The sequence below is a fragment of the Phodopus roborovskii genome, unplaced genomic scaffold, assembly GCF_943737965.1.
Source record: "Phodopus roborovskii unplaced genomic scaffold, PHOROB, whole genome shotgun sequence".
Taxonomy (NCBI): domain Eukaryota; kingdom Metazoa; phylum Chordata; class Mammalia; order Rodentia; family Cricetidae; genus Phodopus; species Phodopus roborovskii.
The window spans coordinates 262,657-279,877 of record NW_026126412.1 but is presented as its reverse complement, the minus strand read 5'-3'; positions in this window follow the sequence as shown (position 1 = coordinate 279,877).

The window sequence follows — 17,221 nt, the reverse complement described above, 5'->3', positions numbered from 1 at the left end:
TGTGGATTGAGCTGGATCCTGTGTCAGATTGTGGCTGTCTTTGACAACTATGTGTCTTAGAATCTGTCATTTGTCATGAAGCATGATGTTGGCTGAAGGAGATAAGGAATGATGTCATGAACGAATCAACAAATAAAGGAATGGTAAACAAAGATAAACCTCAACAGCTAGCTCTTACAGTCTGTCCCACTTCCTGAAGCAGGAACAGAGCCCCCTCTGTGGTGTTGGGTGAGGAGCGTTGACTACGGCTGGCCCTCCATAGGCTGGACCAGGCCTGTTGCTGGACTGCTATCCATTCATGGTCATAGAAAAATGAAAACTTCCAGCACACCATTAAGCCACTTTTCCTGCCTAGAATTTCAAGAAGCACAGCCCTCTTCCGAGTTGCTTTTCCTTTTTCTCATCTGGTGTGACCTCTTCTTGACCGATGGGAATGTGTACCATAACCTGGCTCTTCCAGCACCTTAACAAGGTGGCTTCTGCTTTCTCTGTTTCCAGCAGATGAAGGCTGTATTTCAACAGTGCTGTCAACCCCCCAGCTACCCATCCAGAGATCTTGACCCCAGGGGTCAGGGTAGTTGCCTCTCTGCCCTCATCCAGCTGGACCAGCATTATCACCTCTAATGTCTGCATAGACAAGACAAGCTTGGGAATGACTGAGAAGTGTGTGTGGGAAACTCTGCTGTGGCTCCAGAGTAGTTTCCATATTTTCTTCCTGTTTTGGTTCACATTGTGAGCTTTGCTTTGTCTCATGTGCAGGTTTGTTTTTGTTTGTTTGTTTTGTGGCTTGCATATTAAGCTTAACTTAGGAGAACATTGGAGACGGGCAGAGGACAGGTCTATGTCTGCTTCTCTTCCATGTCAAGGTATAGTCTCTAGTTTCCAAACATGCTAGTGAATACAAGTGTCACCAGCAGACCCAGAAGCTACATCAGCTCAAAGATCTCATGGGAAACATTTCTAAGAGGTGTTCCAAGTTTGGTCACTAGGTAGTAGGCTATATTGTTCAGAGTTCAGTAGCATGGACCATTCGGTAGCTGATTAGCCATGTGCGGCATCATCTACAGACAGTGTCCCAGAGACAAGGCAGTGAGGTCAGAGAAGGCTGGGAATCTTGTATCTGAAAATGTAGCCCCTACTTGAACAAGGCTTCAATGTAGAGTCCTCTGTGGATTACTATGGGGCTTCCAAGACCCAGCAAAAGGGGCATTCTCTCTGGGGTTGGTGTCTATATACTCTGTGTTAGCTCCCAAAGTTAAATAAGAAGCGGGGATGATACACATGGAGTATGCTGCAGTATCTGCCATTGTCTTGCTTAGCTCATTAACATAGACCTTACACTTCAGTCTTTTGCCAAAGGTGCAGAAGAAATGCATCTTACTGCTTTTTAAGAAAAGCAGGGCAAATAAGCTCTAAACAAGGGCTCTCCCTGGGGTGTTTCTGGGGACAATACCCTTCTAGAGCAGAGCCTAAAGAGCTTTATCTATAAAGGAGACAATGGCCAGAAATGTGCCAGCACATTAACAGTCCACCAAACCATGTACATTATTCCTTACTGCTTATTCTCCAAGAACTAAGTGTGGTTGATTTGATTTAGTTTTGGTGGTGCTGGCCTACCAGGGCTTACCTCACACATGTAGGCAAATGTTCTCTACTGAGCCCCAATCCCAGCTTGGACATACTTCTGACTTTTGGTTTTGCTGTGGTCCTAGATCCTGCTTTGCACAGTTGTGTGTACGGCTGCACAGAGGACTGCATTTCTAGAGACTGGGCTGAACTTTAAGTTATCAGTGTCCTATCAGTGTAAGGGTACACTGAGTCCTGTGCAAGATTTCTTTTTCATGCTGTCATTTGTAATATGATTTGTAATATGATTTTTCATGCTGTCATTTGGGATTAAAGTTTTGATTACAAATTGTTAAAAGGAAGAAAGAAAGAAAGAAAGAAAGAAAGATTTCAAAGTACATAAACTACTCTGAGCTTAAGAACTTGGGCTATTTGAGACATACCAGAGAAGACTGTGTTGACTGCCTTGGCGAGTTAGCTTTGTAGTAAATTATGTGCAGAACTATAGCTCAGGCGCTGATGATCATACATCTAAGCACCAACTTATTTATGCATAATTTGCTACCATTGTGTTCAAGCTTACTTGGAGACTCATGAATCAGCCACAAAGCTTCATTTCTCATTGTCTTCCTGCCCTCCCAAGGTCAGCAGTGCTGTGTGCTCACTCTAAGCTCCCAGGGACTGCCACCTGACCCTCAGGCAGCCGGCAGACCTGCCTTCTGGATGGATGGTTAGGCCATGCCAAAAATCAGAGGTGAGTCTCATTCCCACTGGAAGGACAGTGACAGAATTCCCTGTGTGAAAGGCTCTCATGACACAGGGCTTCTGTCTGTATGATCATGGAGGATCCCCAAAAAAGAAACTACACAGATGCACTCAGTAAGGAGCAGCATCGGGAACCAGGGATGGATCCAGTCCTGGAGGGAGGGGCTGGAGTTCAGAGGACAATCAGATGCATCACCAAAGTGTTGGATTTCCTAACCTGTCAGGTCCCAGGGATCCTGCCAGGCTCCTGAAGTCTAAACCTTGTGAGAAACCCAAAGAAGCTGTCACACAAGACACTTTCCTCTCTATTCACAGATGGGAAAAGAAACTTCTTCACAGAACATGCTATCAATGCCACTTGCTACTGGTGCCATCCTCTGCGGAGAAACCAGGGTAGAGCAGAAACTTTCACAAAGTTCTCCGGGAAAGAAGTCCTGGCTCCTCAAGTTTTCTGTAACAGATTAGTTCATCATTGGCAATGGATTTGGCTGTGTTAGTCTCCATTGATGTTCCTCTCCACACAACAAGCCCACAGCTCTGTTGCTCTTGGGTGATAAAGACCCACATACATTCCCCACTAAACACCCAGCACGCCTGACCATGCGCACTAGTTATTTGCAGGGAACACCGTGCTCTGCAGCCCAGTTTAGCCACTGGAAGGAGACAATCTTCCCTTAGTTGGCCTGTGATGTGATCAAAACGCACCACATACTCAGGAACTTAAAAAACAAGAGGAGTGTATCCATACACAGGGAACCTGAGTCCAAGGATAAGGTATGGAAAGGGCTAGTTTCTGACAAAGGTCATCTTCCTCTCTTACAGTCAGCCACCATGTCGGTGTGCTGAGGTATTCCCTTCTTTGCTCAATCCTTATGCCTTGTTAGTTTAGCCTTACATATCTCTTCAGTGGTCACATTATAGGTTGGGCTTCAGTGTAGAGGGAACAATTCACTATTTGGTGTATAACAATCCAAGAGGACAAGGGCCAGTTGAGCAGCAGAGGCCAGAGGCAGGAGTCTGAGATCTGAGACCAGAGATCCTTTGGAGCCAGCTGACTGCTAAGCCCCTGCAGACCCCAGGCAGTGATAGAAGGTTCTAGTGAGATCTAGACATACTTGATGAACTACAAGTGGCTAATGTTTCAGGGTGTGACATGGGACTCTGGGTGTAGGGAGCACGTGGTCACTGCAGGTACAGAGAAGAGAGGCAGCACCGCTTTATCTTATGGGCCTAGTGAGGAAAACCACACTTCAGTTCAGGACAGCCTATAGGCTGTCGGGAAAACTCGTTGCTTGCTCTGCAGTGGAGGGAGTTGTATTTGCAGTTCACAATGAATGGTCCACTATATTCTGAACAGCCAGTGCAGTCAAATCTGACCCTGTAATAGCCTTCATACACTGTTGGTCTGGAAGCCCCAGACTCTGGCAGCCATCCCAGGATTGGGGAGCCCTGGCTGCTTTTGTGAAGCCTGAAGCAGATTCTGAGAACCCAGCAAGACCCTTTATTACTTAGCTTTGAAAGCTGTCTCTTCCTCTGAGCTGCAGCTTTGTTTAGTACAGCACACCTACTGAGCCCCCATGCTAATGGAGCCTGGCCTTCAGAGGCACGAGGAAGGTGGACAGGAGAACAGATTCCTCTCAGAAGTAGATAGTCTCCTTTACTCTGCCCTCTGCCCTCTGGATATGAACCCACATACTCTAACTATGCTCACAGAGGGTCAAGAGTGATGGCCCATTTCCACACAAAACCTGTCAGATTAGCTCATCAAGTCTTCACACCCAGATAGGTAATCCTGATGTCACACCTGTCTTGGCCTCTCCCATCTAGTTAGTGTATGAACCATAGCTGGTTCCTGGAGTCACCCGTACTTTATGTTTATGCTGGTCAGGGACTCTCCATGCATTTAATGACTTTTTCTCCTTGCTATGTGGCCTATGGAAATGTCACCAGCATGCCACCCATCAGTCTTGTAATGAATATCCCCAATCCTTGAGTATGGGTTCCCATGAAAGCTAGCACTGCCAATTTCACAGACTCTAGAATCACTTGGAAGATGGGACTCTGGGTATGCCTGTGAGAGGTTAGAGAAGGCCTAGCCACTGTGGGTAATACCGTTTCCCTGCTGCACGGCATAGAAGGAAAACATTCTTTGCTCTGCTTTTATGGTTGTTTGTTTGTTTTCCAGATACATTGTAACCAGTTCCCAGAAACTTCTACTTGAGGGGTTTCCTACCAAGATAGACTGTCTCTCCTGGAACTGTGAGACACATGAATTCCTTTTCACTTACTTGTGTCAGGGCATTTTATGACAGCAACAGAAAAGAAGCTAAGACATCTCCAATGATTAGATGTGATGTGGGGCACTCACAGGGTGAGGGTGTTAGGTACTAGGTACTAGGTACTACGTACAAGCACAACTGGGTTTAGAATACAAACTCAGTTCCCTCTCAGCCCAGATATTAGCACAGCCCTGCTGCAGACCTCAGCACACTCTGTTGGGAAAGGCATATGTGTGAGCACTGTGCATTTAAGATTCTCCGAATTTTGTAGACATCCTTCCCATTCTCTGAGCGTCTCTCGGGTCACCATGAAGAAGGCATCTGACAATTTCCCACCTACCTTGACAATTGTTTCAAAATGCAAAATGCAGTTGACTCCCCTTCCCTGGGGTTACTTGTTGAGTGACAATTGACATGCAGAATGACAACCTACACCTTTTAAGTGTGAATGGAGGGCTAGCATGAGTTTCCCCAGTACACAGTGGGTCCTGTCTGTTGCAGGCTCTATCTGCAAGACCTTGAATTTGCCACATGCCTCCTACTGTGGCAGCCTTTTCACACCCTGCTGGGGCCACCATCCATCACACTTTCTACCTCTCCCACCTATCCAGGATCATCCTATACCTAGACCCTCACCTGTGACTCTGACCTGAGACATCTCATGTGGTTATTCCCTCAACAATGCTGCAAGGCAGCCCTTTAGACAGGTTTTACAGTGTGCATGTTATAGGTAATAGAGATGATTTAACGTATATGGAAGGGCATGTACAGGTTATTTGAAGATGTCATGTCATTCTACATAAGAGACTTGATTGCACAAGGATCTCAGTACCTCTGACATGCTGGAACAGTTTCCACACCAATGCAGAGAATAAATGTCCTCATGTTACCATATGCTCTTCTTAAACTGAGGTCACTATTGGATCGGTAGTGATATTTCACAAGCCAGATTACTACCTCCTTTGACGTTCCCAGGGAGGCTCTGAGACAGGGTGGCTCTCCAGAGAATGGGTGGCATCCACATCTAGCTGGGATGGATGCTTCACTATGTGGTGTTAGGTATATAGCTGGCTCATGAGACTTGTTTGTTTTCTGAAGCTCTGCTGGGACAAAGAAACCTACTTCAGAGGTTTGGTGAAAATTACCCAGTAATAGACACAGCCACTCTTCCATGTTACAGAAATTCATGCTTGAGACGTCATGGTGGAGCCTAGGAGTTCAGTGTCCTGTTGTACATACATGCTGATCTTTGCCCCACTCAGTGTCCCTAAAAGAGGTGGATCTGCAGAGGCCATGCTGAGGGGACATTGGCTGCTCAGTAATCAGGTGCTATGGACAGAGGGTTGCAAGGACACTGTGGAGGACAGATCACCTTGCTCTGGAGGCAGGTGCCTCGGCTCCCACCTGAAGGTCACCCGCTCTCTACCCTGTAGCTCCTCCAGGTGTTGCTGGGGCTGTAACATCTGGCCACAATGCATGTGTGGATGCCAGTCATCCATTGTTCTGCAGGATGGCAGTAGAGCCATGATGAGAGGGCATTTGCTTGATAGGAGGGCTAGAACAAAGAGGCAGGCTGCGCCAGCACCAATCACCCTGATCTGACAACAAGCTTGCTAATCAACATGGTAGTGTGCTACCCTCCAAGGGCAGGGCCCTTCCTTTCTGTTGTTATGTCTCCCGTTGCCTTGCATCCTTCCCACTTGAAGTGTTGTGATGCTCTGGGCATCTTCCTCACACCTCAATCCAAGCTGTGCCTCTCGGCCTGCGGCAAGCACCCAGAAAGCATAGCCAGGCCTGGGTGGAGCTGCCGCCAGCAGCATCTGCTGACTCTCAGTGGGTTGCACACTTGCCTCCATTATTCTCTCTCTTCTCCTTGTCTATCCAGCAGGACTCCAGCATCATATGTGTGCCAAAGCCGGCTATGCTGGCTCTGCATGGAGCCAGCATGGCTACTCACACAGATGGGCGGCAGCCACAGCATGTGGAAGGAAGATACAGAGCCTGGCTGGGCCATGTAGCTTTTCTGCTATTCTATCTTCTCAACACCTCAGAGACTGTCACCTGTACTCATGAATAGGGTGTCTACATGTAACAGCTGTCTTGTCTGTCTTTCCTCTTCCAGTTTACCTTCCAATGAAGCCATTCTCTCCATAGGATATTTTTGTGTCCTTCCCAGTAATATCAGTTAGAAGTCTTTCTTCTCAGGAGGACTCTACTTTTTAATTTAATTTTATATTTTATAAACTAGCCATTTTTGTCTCGTCTGTTTTGGAAAAGATAGTTCATCTGTCCTTTATTGGTCCTTAGTTCTTGGCTTATTGGATTTTCTGGGCTTTTCTTCCTGCCAGCCTGAAGCTGATCTGATTTTTTCTCAGAACATGACCTCAAACAAGGCTTTGGGGCTCTCACAAGGACCTGGGTGCAGAGGAACAGTCATGGTCAGTATGCAGCACAGTGAGGGGGAGCCGTGCTGCCTTTGTGATCTTCAGAATAGAGCACACAAGAGAAGGATTTATGGCTCCAGAACAGAGATGTGCAAAGGAGAGAAAACTCTGCCCAGGAGAGGTGCCTGTATCCCCTCAGGCATCTGAGAAACCCATGTTGTTGTTCAAGGTGAGAACGGACAACCCAACTTTCACATCTCAACTTCTGACAGTGAAACACTGTTAGTGCACAAAGACAAACAGTAGCTGCTCATAAGATGAGTTTCCAGGAAGAGGGATGCCTAATGGGGGAATGTCTCTCCAAATGCAGACCTAACTCTCCCTATAACTCTGCACCCACGTAGGCTACCATGACTGCTTTGCCACAGTCCTGGATGTTTATCAGTGACTTTCAAGCATCTAAGCAAGAGCAAGAACAAGGTAGAACTGTGGCCAGGCCTGTCACCTCCACTCTGTAAAAGACGGAGCAGGAGGATTGTCAGTTCAAGGACTCCTTGGACAACTTAGTGAGTCTGTCTCCAAAATGAAGAAGGGAGAGACTGGATGCTTGTTCTCTGGTAGAGCACTTGCCTAGCTTGCATGAGGCTCTGGGTTTCATCCTACCACACAAGAAGGAAAGAGAAAGAGAAAAAATGGAAAAGAGAGAGCAGAGAGTGAGTAAGATGGGGGGAGAGACAGAGGGAGAGAGCATAGGGTGAGAGACCCTTTCTTAGAGCACACTTGTGGTGACCAGCCAGGCCTCTGCATTCCTTCATCTCCCTGCTCCATGATTGCTAATCTTAACCACCCCATAAATGTTTATTGCATTCTTTGCATCTTCTAAAGGCCTCAAGAATGTCAACCCTCTCTTTTAGGGACCTGGCACAAGGACAATAGCCACTCTCTGTAATCTTTGATTGGAGCTCTTCTTCCTTTTGAGTGTAATGAGATCCACTTGCTTCCTTCTAGGGCCTAATTGATCATCATCCCACAGCCTCAGACAAAGCTTACCTGACCTCCCCATAGGCAGAGTTGCTTCACATGTGAAGGGAGAGAAGGGACTAGGTGTGTGGTCAGTTTTCAGGTCTCTGCTCCAGGGAGAATCATTTATTCTGCCCCCCCTCACATTTCCCATTGATCAAGTTGGGACATGAAGAAGTAGAATGTCCATCTCTTCAGGGGTAACAAGAATAACCTGTGGTACTTTAGGTTTCTCTAAGCATTCTAGCAGGACCAAGAGGACCCTGGCTTCCAAGTTTTCAATCATAACTGGATGAAGGTTGGCATAGGGTAACTGAAAGGTATGATGGGAGATGTCATTCTTTAAATATATTTCTCTAATTGGTTAATGAATAAAGCATTGTTGGTCAATAGGGAAGCAAAATAGGTGGGACTAGGAGACAAGGAGGATTCTGGGAGATGTAGGAGAGAGTAGAGTCACAATGGGATCTCAGAAGGAGAGGATTCAAGTCTGACGTTCATGGTAAGATAAGACCATGTAGAAATACATATATTTGTAATTATGAGTTTAATAACTTATACAGAGCTAGCCAATAAGTTCTAGCCACTGGCTAACAATATTATATAAATACAGTGTCTCTGTGTGTTATTTGGGGCTGATGCAGCTGATGCAGGCTGGTGGGAAAGTGCTCATAATGGAGTTATGGCCAGGAGATCCAGTTACAACATTCTAGACTTCCCTGAATGCCTGGGCATTCAAAGATCACTCAGGTGGCCATCCCACTTCAGAAGCGGGCCACTCAAGTTCAGAAATACTGTAGAGTCTTCCTGGGGAGAAAATGGCTACCATACCCTTGTCTTTTGGAAAAGTGTTTTCATACTCATTTTAGAGGGGTCCTCAGATAGCTCAAATTCACTCACTGAACATAGGAAGGTATCAGACTCACTTAAAGAGACAGAGACAAATACTGCAGATGCAGATATAACAACAACCAGATACATCACAGGTGACTGACCACCAAACATTCAAATAAGCATTCATTCACATACCAGGGGCCTCTAGTAACATTTTACACAGACCTGAGATACAGGACCTACAGTTATCTCTGACCTCCTCTCTTGTGTCTAACCATAGCATCCTCCAAAGACCACACTTACCTCCAGAGATGTTCAGACCAGATGACTTTGTTTTGTTTTTTTTGGGGGGAGTGGTGGGTGGTGGTGGCATCGGGTGTCTCCAGAGTGCTTGGCAGTTTTCAGTCAGAAAGGATTTCCCATGATTCAGGAACATCTCCGGAAGCTTACCCTCTAAGAGTCCTCTCCAGCCAGCACACTCTTCCCCATTGGGTGCCCCAAGGTCCCTTAGTGTTGGGACCCCATCTCTGCAGATATAGATGGGACCTCTAAAATGTTACATGGAGTCCATGCAGACACAGTTTATAACCAATTAAAAGTCTTTATTCCAGCCAGCTGGGCTACATTCAGGCATTCAGGTATTCTGGGCCCAAGTATAGCTCTGAGAATTTAGACTGAGGGGCTTTTCAAGGCAAGAGCCACATCCTGTTATCTCACTCACCAGCTCCATAGGAAGCTTTTGCCCAAGCAAGTATTTTAACAGAAGCAAAGATGTTACAGGATTTCCCATCCAGTTCTGCAGCCAGCCCACCTTCCCCCAAATGAACACAGACTCTATATTAATTATGAAACTGTTGGCCAATGATTAGGGCGTCTTAGCTCTGTCTTAATTATTAACCCATTTCTATCAATCTATATATTTCCGAGAGGCTGTGGCTTACCTGGTAGTGCCCTGGAATGTTGTTACTCTTTCGGCAGCTGCTCAACTCTAGTGGGCTCCCTCTGCCCGCCTTTCCCAGAATTCTCCTCCTTCTAGTCCTGCCTATCTTCCTGCCTTATTGAACAACAGTGACTTATTCATCAACCAAAAAAGAGAAACATAAAGGACTGCTCCCATCACCAAAATAAGCAGTCAGATGAAGGAGGAGGTTTGCCCAAGTAAGCAGTTTAACAGAAGCTAAGTTATCTGGGGCACCTTGACCTTGGCTTCCTAGAATACAGTTGGGTGATTTTCCATGGGATTCTCCATTAAGGAGATCAAATTCTGGTTACCCCTAAAATGGCCTCAGCAAGAATACAAGATGAAGGCAGAACCTCTGCACTGTCTTGCCCTGTTCCTGATGCAGTGTGAAGGCTGGCTGGGAGAAGTGGAGGGGTTTGACTCTTGCCCAGTGCTGTACTAAACAGGCCACCTGCCATCTGCCCACATCAGCTCATTGGAAACATTTAGTTCCTTCTGCTCCTTCCTGTGCACTCTAACTACAAGGGACTGAGGTGATGTGATGCTGCAATACCTCAGCAGAACTCTTGGCAGCAGAAAAGCCAGGGTGTGCGGGAAGCCTGGGAAGACCTCCACTGGGCATCACAATGGCTCTGTTTTCAGATCCCAAGAGCGATCCTTGTTGGTCCAGAAGAACCCTGCCACCAAGTGCAGCCCTCTCAGTCTTGTGACAATCAGGACATGCTTTATGTCGAGCATCTTTATTCTTATCTTGCACAACCATAAATATGTTCTCAGGGTTTGAGGACATGAGCGTATAAACCAAGGGGTAAGTCTGGGGACCACTGTCCAGTTGTGACTAATTATTCCAGGGTGTCTTCCCTTGTGGGCTATCCTCACTGGCGCTGTTCATTTCCCTTCCAGCCCAGGACTCCTTAATGGCCGCAACTCAGAAAGAAAATAGAAACAGCCCAGGGCTCCAGAGTGGTTCACACAGCCCAGCTGCAACACTGTGTTTTCCAGGTCACACTGAAAAGCTTCATTAGTGGTATAACACGTCAAACCTAGTCACTTAAGAATGTAAACAGCCCTGAAACAGAACCAAGCCGGCATCCTGCCATCTGTTCCCTGTGCCATTTTCTGTCCTCACCATGGGCACTGATTTCCATGCTCTCAGATGAGACGGGCCCTCCATCAGCTCATTGTCCCCAAGTAGCACACATTGGCGATGCCAACAGCTTGCTCTGATGCTAGGGGGCCCAGGGCTCTGGCTCAGCTGAGAGAGGTGGCGGCGGCAGCTGGCATGTGTGGGACCCACTTCTAAGCTCTGCTTCTCTCTCTCTCTCTCTACACACACATACACACACACACACACACACACACACACACACAGGAAGTAAGCAGCATCTCATTAATAACAATGGCACAAATATACAGCCGGGTTTCCCACTTCTGCAGCCTAGGACAAGGGACTTATGTCTGTCCTCTTCCCTCATAATTCATCTTACCCAGATCCCTATGACAGGTGTAACTAGGGGAGCAGGGAGTGAGGCAACCCCACCTTCCTGGAAACCACTTTTTGTCATTAGAGAAGACTTTACTTTCAACTGATCTGATCATAAACTGTGGGGCTACCCCAAATCTGAGCAGGGATCCCAAATTTCTACCACCACAGAGCACAGAGAAGGCTACAAAGGAGCCCATTGGCCTCCGCGCCAGCTAATGCGGCTGAGCATTCAGATTGACTTTGCGGAGAGTGCAGCTGGTCTGTCTGGTACATGGATCTCAGCCTCCTACGGTCTTCCAGGAGCTGTGCCCTTGGTTTCTTCCCCAGCCTCACTAGTGTACTCCCCCTCTTGCTTTATGATCTCCCCAAGCCCTGGTCCTTCTGACTCCTCAGTCATGTAAGTCATGGAGAGAGAAAAAAAATGTCTCTACATTTGGATTACTGCACAGACCCATGGGCTTGGAGAAGACACACCCTCCATTGGTTTGATAAATGAAGTCTCTACTCACTACACAGAGACAGTACCTGTTTGCTTCATGAGAAGACAGCAGATACCAGGCATTGCCATGGAAAGACAAACCCCAGTCGATAGCCACAGCCACAAGGGCATGGTCTCCCAAGAATCTCCTTGAAGGCACGGCTTTGGACCATGGCTCCTGCTCCTTAGGTCAGTGGCTGCAGTTTAGCTGAACTTGTCAGTGGGGAAAAGCATCTGGAAGCAAGAAGAACATGTTGGCATGCTCCGTGTATTTGTGCACAGAGGTTGTAATAGTTTGTGGTGGTTGCCAGCCTGGCAGAATCTGGGCTTTCCTGCCAGGTGGACCTGTAGGGATGATGGAGAGGATAATCTTGATTACCTTAACTGATGTAGGAAGATCTACCTACTGTGAGTGGTGCTGTTCCCTGCCAGTATCCTGGCCTATGTAAGTGGAGAAAGGAAGCTGAGTATGAGCATTCCTCAGTCCCTGTTTCCTGACTGGATAGCATGTGACTGAACAGAGGTTTCTAGGCCTTGGTTCTGTTGCTTTTGCTCATGGCTTCCTGGAAGACTGGATCCATGGGGATGATCCCAGGCATACCAGAAATGACACACAGAGTGTGGACTCCATTGAGGGCTACAGTTATCTCTCCCACCTTCTTCTGTTTCCAATACTTCATGCAGAATGAAGCCATGCTTAGCACAGACAATGCATCCATCACACTTAAGCAGCGCCCAGCCACAAGTGAGCTGCATATTAAGGTCGCCTTGACTTTTACAACTCAGGGAAGACACTGATGCCCACATCATGGAGCACTAGAGATGTAAATGGGGTAATAGAATTGAAATTTTTATCACTTTACTCTGGTCAGCAATGAAATCAATACTCAATGAACAGAGTGTCATTCCTGTGTCACAACATCTCAAACAAACCGAACACACATTTCTTAGTTCGTCTCCCCCAGATCTGACTCATGGTGTAATGCTCCCTGCAGGACACTAGCACACAGGACATGCCATGCCTTCAAATTTTCCACCTGTTGACATGGCTCCCTAAGGTTAAAAGTAGAACAGATGTAGAAACGAACAGAGCCCATAGGGATGTGGCTTGTGCTGTGTGCCTCTCACGTTCTCTGTCATTTCCTCATCACTGAGGTCAGCTGCATGAAAGAGGACCACTTACTGTGGTTTTCCCCATCACTTATGTTTAATATTTTAATCATAAGTTATTATCAACTCTACAGTGTTATTTTAAATAGATGAAAGTATTAGGACATCAGTACCTTAAGACATAAACTTACAATTTACCTTGTGATGTCAATAAACACATCAATGTTTTTGTTTTTTTTTTAAAATTTATGTGTGTATTTGCCTTCTTGTCTGTATGTCTACCAGATGTATGAAGTGCCCATGGAAGCCAGAAGAGGGTGTGAGATCCCCTGGAGTTGAGGTAACAGATTATTGTGAACCACTATGTAGGTTCTGAGAGCAGAATCTGGGTCTTCTGCAAGAGCAGACAGTGTTCTTAACTGCTGAGCCAACTCTCCATCCCCCAGCGACATTATTTTAAAATAAATATACACAATGACTCAAGCTCAGTGATAGAGTCGCTAAAACCCTGTGCTTTAAAGCCATTTCACAAACTATCATTAAAAACAATTTTGCGTGTCCCTTGATATAGAGAATTAGCCCACGTTTCTCAATGCTATTTTCAGAGCTGCACAGCACAGAAAGGTGGACCCTTCCCTTATTGTATTTCTCTCTAGGAATACCTTTATCCTCCTGTGTCTGCAGGCAATTCTGAGACTGGCTGCACTTTCCTATGGTGTGCTAGAGGGCAGACAGGGTTCTACTTTATCACAGAATAAAAAGTCTCACACCCAAAGCCAGATGTTGCACATATGACAGAGTTCCGGAGATCGGAGGCTTACTGCCTCCCGCACATGAGTCTGTTCAGCCCAAAGCCTCAGCCCCACTGGCTTGTAGCAAAACACAGCCAGACTTGAGATGGTAGCTTTTTCCCTTTCACCAGCATGCCTAGAGCTCTGGGACGAAGTGGTAAACATCCCCACCACCCCATATTTCTTCTTACCCAGGTACTACGATGGACTATATGATTGCAAACCAGGCTATCAGTATGCTTTTGATCTGTGGTGTGGAACGGTCTCTAATTGTGTGCTTAGCAAGTGAGGACATAACACACAAACAGTTTGAAACAGAAACTGTTGTGGCTTTGGGGCAATGGGGTTGCTGCTTGGGTAGCTATGTTTTCTATCATCTAAGTGCAGAACAATCCTTGTGATGCAGATAGACATGCACCCAGCTAAACACTCCAAGGACCTCCGTGTGGATGCCGTCTCCTACTTCCTCAGAGGGAATGGACAGATGTGTCAGCATAGGATCAGCTGTTAAGATAATTATATTCAATAAGACATGGCAGGCTCCATCCCAGCCTAGTTTGGGGTTCTCAGTGAACTCTCAGAGGGGGTCCTGCTGACACTTAATTGTGCCTTAGAGCGAGAAGTGGGAAGCTCTGTCAGCTTAACTTACAGGAAGATTGGAAAGCATGTGTCTTAACTTACAGGGAGATTGGAAACAGAGGGTCTCAGCTGCAACGATTCCTTCAAATAGAACCTCAGGGGCAGCATCATTCTTGCAGGGGGATGCTAAGGAAAAGCAGGGATGTGAGCTTCCCTGTGCAGCCCCTGTCTCCCCTCCACCCCTCATCCTCCTTCACCATCTTTCACTCTATCCACATCTCTATTGTACCTATAAACCCAATATTTTAATTCAGTAGTAATTTCCAACTACTGAATATTTACTAAGGGACTAAGAAGCCTTTTTAGAGAGCTGGGCATGTGATGCGCCTGCATGCTTACTTTACAAATCTGGGACTTGAGTTTGATCCATAGAACTTCCATTAGAAGCCAGCAGAGCACACATTTGTAATTGTGGTGTTGAAGAGGTGGGAAAGGAAAAGGCCGATCCCTGGGGCTCACTGGCTAGCCAGTATAGCCTGCTTGGTGAACTCCAGGCTAGAGAGAGATTCTGTGTCAAACCTTAAATAAAAGGGCTGGCAACATGGTTCAGCAGACAGCAAGCTTCATCTGAATTTGAGCCCCACTCAAGTGGAAGGACTGAACCCACTCCCAAAAGCTGTTCTCTGACCTCTATACACAAGCCATGACATGCATGCACCCACAAGCCTGTACACACATATGTGTGCAGGCCCACGCACATACCAGCATCTCAGCATCTCCTCTCTCTCTCCCTCTCCCACTCCCCCTCTCTCTCTGCTTCCTCGACATGGATGTCATGTAACTAGCTACCCTGTGTGCTGCTACCATGACTCCTCTACCTCAATGACCTGTATCCTCCAACTGTGACCCAGAACAAACCTCTCTGTCCTTGTTCTTTTTGTCAGATATTATTGTCACCACAACTGAAACAGCAACGGAACCAGAAAAACAGTACCAAGATGTGGGCTCAGGAACTGATCTGAGGGAGGCATATGGAAGGGTTTGGAATGTTGGGAAAACCCTTACCTATAAGCACAGCTTAACAGAACAGCTGGACCCAGGTTGTACTTGTGAAAACACAAACTTATTTGAAAGGGGTGTCTGAACTGAGAATGCAGTTGGGGTTCTCAAAAGCAACCTCCGGGGAAAGTGTCTCCCCAGGGTGAGCGCGCAGAGGTTGATATAACTGTGGTCCAGGGTATATGATCGATTTCGAACTGACCACAGAACTTGACAGCATCATCAACATTGTTCTCGGTTTGCAGGCATGAAAGGCAGAGGGTTGAGGAGCCGTGGAGTCTTGCATCAATGTTCCAGAGAACCACTTAGGATGGAAACTGTGTGGCAGAAAAGGAGTCTAGGCAAAGAGACCGTGAGAATGTAGTGTGAGGAACTGTGATGCTGACATCTATGCTGTCATGGAGAACTAGTGGCTGTTGAAAATGCCTTAACTATGGGGTGCCTGCCTGAGAAAGCTACAGGCATGTGGTGGGGCTCCCCAAGAGAGGCCTGTGTGCTGCAGATGGCACAGTTGGAAGATTAGGGCTAATCAAACTGGCCAGGCTCGGCCGACTGCCTGAGTCCTAGGTGCCCGACAACTGAGCTTCGAGGTTTTGTATTGCCTGGTTTCGGTTTGTTCCCTCTTTGGTCCAGTCTTTCCTTGCTGTACCTCCATCTTCCCTTTTGGAACATGGATGTTTACTGTGCACTGTATGTCAGGAACATGTAAGTTGCTTTATGCACGTGGGCTCAAAGTTAAGAGATTGAATGAGTCTCAGGAGAAACTCTGCACCTTTGAGCAACTTTGCAGCTGTGAAAGATGGGACTGTTGAAGCCAAATGGGTGCATCTCTCTCTCTCTCTCTCTCTCTCTCTCTCTCTCTCTCTCTCTCTTTCTCTCTCTTCCTTCATTCCTTTCTTTCTTTCTTTTTAATGAGATGATCATGAACTTACATGGACAAGGGTGGAGATGTGAAGGATAGCTTTTAATTTTCGATTTGGGGCATTCACAATCATCATTGAAATGCTCATTCAGGCATATCTGCAAGGGATTCTTTTAGACTAAGTTAACAGAGATGCCAAGTCTGCGCCCACGTAACTGTGGACAACATCAGCCCACAGCTAGGGTCTCAGGCTGAATCAAAAGGAGAAAGTGAGCGGAACACTGGCACCCATCTCTCTTATTTCTTGACTTTGAATACTTTGTGGCTGGCTGTCTCAGACTCCTAATGAACTGTCTCCTCAAACTGTAAGTTCTTTTCTTAAGCTGTTTTTGTCAGGTGTTTTGTTACAACAATGGGAAAACGTCATTAATATAACCTAGCATGCTAAAGGGCTTGTATTCCTTCAATCCCCAGTATCAAAATGAAACAAAATGACTATACAAACAAACAATCAAACAAAACCCATCAAACTACAAAGCAGGATAAATACCAAATAATAAGACACACAACAGGGGCGGGATCAATGGCTCAGCTTTAAGAGCACTTACTACTGTTGAAGAGGACTAGGGTTCAGGCTCTGGCACCCACATTGGCAGCTCCAGCGCCCTCTTCTGGCACACATGCAGTATACTTACATACACATGGTCAAAATACTCAAATAAAAATAAAAAATAAATGAATATAACATAAATGTCAACAAAACATAAACTCCAAATATAGGCATACCATGGTCAGACCACAAAACTGAAGTGTACTGATATGTTGTTTATGGTTTATTTAAACCACTGGAGATAAAAAAAAAAAAAAAGGCAAAGCAGCCATATTAGTTAGCCATAGAAGCCAGGTAGTGGTAGCACACATATTTAATCCCAAGACTCAGGAGACAAAGGCAGATGGATCTCTCTGAGTTCTTAGCCACCCAGGACTACACAAGATTGAATCAGTCTAAAAGAGTAACAGATCTCACACCTTTAATCCCAGGACTCA